Below are 4,280 nucleotides of genomic sequence, written 5' to 3' on the forward strand. Positions count from 1 at the left end.
CCCACTCAATACCTCTCTCTATCACCTCTCTTTCAACATCAAGATACCAGAGATAACATATGTAAACTCCACTGGGAATACTGTCCAACTTGTTTTTTTTCATTCCCCTTTTTGATTACATGGAATTTCTCCCCTCACAGTATGATGTGGAAGATGCCTTGTGTTTGTCTCAGCAGAAGTATCAGCTACTCAGTGTTCAGACACATCCCTCATGTATCAATATCAGATAAATACAGGTTGCTTAAAATACATTTTTGGTCTTCAGAAAGCTTCATTATGCAAAATGAGCAATTAATTCTTTACCACCAGGGTTTAAATACTACAATCTGTTCACCAAAGGGTTCATGCAGAGTTTCTGTGGGTCTGAAGAGACCTGGCATTTTGAAAGGCTGGAAAGGGAGTTCATGACTTATTCAAATGTTAAATGAGGGATTTCCTGGCTTTGGGAAGATTGAGAACCACATGTACACGAAGTGTTTGGTGGAATTTTCAAAAATTCCCATTTAGAAAAATAATTGATGTAACTACCAGTTTTTATAAACCATCTTTCTTCTTTCTTCAGAACCACTCACTACATACAATCAATAAACTGATATTCCAACATGCCTGACTATTCCATTTGGCACAAGCATTTCAAATAAATGTGGCATAGTGAAAGACTTTGGTTGCTGAAGTTGCTCCAAACTAAAAACCATTTCATTTGACTTGAAATGCCCTTTTTGTTAATGTTTCCAATTTGCTGAAGTTTTTCAAAATTCTTGGATTCCATTTGCCCTTACTGAAATGTTTTTTTCCAGTTTTTCTGAACTCCCAGCCAACCAAACAAATCAGTTCTTCCCCCAGCTCCAATTCGATCATGTCGGACTATTTCATCTGCCACATGCATTTCAAAAAAGCAATGTGAATCTCTAAAAGATTTCAGTCTGCAAGGTAAGAAACCTTGATACTCATCCCAGCAGTGCCAGATTTGGCCTTGTACAAACTCCCACTTACTCTACCTGCAAACAAGAAGAAGAGCAGCAGAGATGCACAGCAACATAAACAGGTATAGTACAAGAGGAGACAAACACATAGGTCACTCCGACCAATGCCTCTTCCACAAGGCAACAGGAGGATTTTTTGGTGTGGGCACTCACTCAGGACTAGCCCAACCATGCACTGTTCAGCAAAGAGACATCTATGTGCCAGTCTGAGCATTGTACTGTCAGGCCAAAAACCACTTACTCCAGAGCACTGAACTAAATAGCTAATGTTTTGATTAATGCATTTTCAGAGACAGGTGCAGTAAACAAGCTGAGTACTGGGGGAGTTCAGGGATATGAGTTTTGTGTGGTCCCTCCCCATCATTTGTTCTGAACCAGTGCACATAAAAGCAATATAAGAACCTGCCATTTTAGAAAGCAGAGTCTTTTTCTGAGGGAGGTAATGTATCTTGGAAATCCTTGAATGAATTTACCCCAAATTTGCACCATATGCTCTAGTCCTACACCTGAAATGTAGCAATTTTCAAGGCAAACTCCCTATGCCTGTTGATTTTAGAGAACTTTGAAAAATTGCCCATAAAGAGATTCAGGCTTAGATAGGAGCTGCCCTATAACCAATGTTCAGAAGCCACAGATGTTCTGTTTTACTAAACAGCCAAAAACACAAGCTGGTCGGAACTTTTTGGTGGTTACCCTCAATGTTGCAAACACCCTCGCTTCTTCTCTAATACCTTCCCTAGGATCTCCTGGATCCCAAAATATATTTCCTGTCTCTCTTGCTTTATGACAGACCCCCATCTCTTGCACATATATCAGTTTTTGATTAACAATTTGCTGGGTCCCTCTCTCTCTGAAGGTGGCAGGATTTTCAGGATACACTTGTATGGGCCCCGGCGCTTTCCCCTCTTCAAAAGGTAGCAGAATGAGGTATAGCTGGGCTGGCAGGTTCAGGAGACAGAACAGTGATGGTATATCTATAATAGAGTTTTACCTTGAATTAATTGATTACCAATTAACTAAAGTTAGTAAAAGTCTGTAAAAGCTAGTCTGAACTCTCCTCAAACATTTGTCCCAGAATACTAACATGATTTGATGTAGGCATCAGTCTAGGCATCATTACCTCTGGTTAAAGACAAACATTTGGGAAGTGTCCAAACCACCCTTTACACTCGCATTAAGTCCTGGAGTAAATTGGCAGTAAAAAACTCTAGTGAAGCCAAGTCCTGAGACATACATTTTGGCTGTGGAGGATAGCATTGTGCAAGCACAAGTGTTTATCAAACATTGATCAGAAGTTCATTGGCCAAACAGACACTTTGAATTCTGGCAAGAAGCAGCACTGTATGTGGTAAACCATGTTTTGAAGGCTAGAGAGAGAAAAATTGTCATCATGGAGGCCTCTTGGGTAACTTATCCTGGGGTTTTGAGTGGAGTTAGCCACTTTTCCACCTAAGATAGGACCAACCAACTTCCACCCAAGAATCTTACTGCTAAGATAAACCAAACATATTACACAATGGGGGAATATATGGAGCAGCTGTCATTGTTGTAGAAGAGTGTGGGGTGTGGCTGCAGAGAATGAAGGTCACCCTCTATTTTTGGAAGTTGGTTCAAAAGGCAGAACTGGACAGGCAGGCAGGCTGCATCTTATTTCAGGCGAACATTGCGTTACCTAATGTTTAAACAGTTTAGTTGTTAAATAGCAATCCTTGCCTTATGAGGAACACCAGCAGGTAGAGTTGTCCCGTCCTGACGAATCACCCACAGGCAGAGGTTGAGGGAGGGAAGATTAAAACTGAGATATTCTGTTCATGGAGTTTTCCCCCAGAATGTTCATTGGGGCATGTGTTTTGCACCCCCCAGAACCTGCAGATCCTGGGAGATATGCTGAGGCACAGAACCTTCCATGCAGCAATGAAGCTAAGGCTTCCCTCAGCCCCTTCCCCTTAAGGAGGGCTCCCCAGAGCAAAGTGGCTCCATGCAAAATTCAGTGCAGATTCAAGTGTGCCCTGGCGCTACTCCCATCCCTCCCACGCACAGATCCTTTGGCTCAAAGTCCTTCTCTAACTTTTTCTTCTTAGACGCCCAGATTCTGAAGCCCTACCTCAGATTTTACTCAGTCCTTACTCTGGCATAATCCCATTGGCTTCTGTGAGCAGCAACTGAATAAGAATTTCTTCATTTAGTGCAACAGAAAATGCCCCCCCCCCCCCAGGGGCTGCAGCGCTTCCTGGAGCGGCACGGTGCCGGGGACAGGGCAGGCATGCAGGGAGCCTGCCCTGGCCCCAGTGCTCACCGCTGCCACCCCAGAGCCCGAACCCCTCCTGCACCCTGCCCCCAACTCCCAGCCCTGAGCCCCCTTGTACACCCCGCACCCCTCCTGCACCCCGCACCCCTCCTCTGCCCAAGTGTGAAAGTAAGTTAGGTGGGGCCTCGGGCAGAAGTGGCGGGGCGGGGCTGGGGGTCAGCATCCCCCAACCAGCCCTTTCAGGTCGCCTGGCCCACGCCACCCAGGGCTCCCGTGTTGATTTAAAGGACCCGGGATTCCAGACGCCGCTGCTGCGCCCCAGGCCCTTTTAAATCGCCGGCCCCAGGGCAACTGCTCCCTTTGCCCCCCCGCCCATCAGAGGCTGCGGGGGGCAGGGAACGGGGCAGGGACATTAAAGCGCTGCAGGGCCCTTTGCCGTGGCAGCGCTTTAACGTTGCTGCGCCCCCGCAGGAACATTAAAGCACTGCTGCAGGAACATTAATGTCCCCGCCCCTTTTGCCTCCCCTGTCGGCGGCCCTACCGGTACAGACCCTACCAGCAGGGCCACCAACGGGGGGAAGGGGTAGCGATGTTAAAGTGTTTTAACGTTAATGCGGATACCCATAGCAGTGCCACAGTAACTGTGGATGCTCTCGTTATTATGGAGGTTCTGGTCATGGCTCCATAGTTAAGGTGATGTTGGAATTTGTACTGAAAGCAGGACTAAACCCCCTTTGTTACATAGTTTAAATAGTTATTTTGCACTAAACTTGGCTCACTTTCTCTTCATAGGCTAATTGAAATTTCTATATCATTTCCTTGACGACAGATATTTTCAGGTTTATTTTGAAAGGCTTTATAGCTAAAAATATTAGCAAGGTATTTTTTTTTTCAAAGTTCGCATACTGTGTCTGTGGAGATAGAAAGAGATTATTGAGTGTTGTAAGAGGACAAGGGGAAGTGATTACTGAAGTCAGGGAATAAATCAAGGACAATCCCAGGAGGCATTTGTGAGTGAATGTAGCTTAGAGCAACGGAAAACACCAGCT

Source organism: Trachemys scripta, chromosome 8, assembly GCF_013100865.1.
Source record: "Trachemys scripta elegans isolate TJP31775 chromosome 8, CAS_Tse_1.0, whole genome shotgun sequence".
Taxonomy (NCBI): Eukaryota; Metazoa; Chordata; order Testudines; family Emydidae; genus Trachemys; species Trachemys scripta.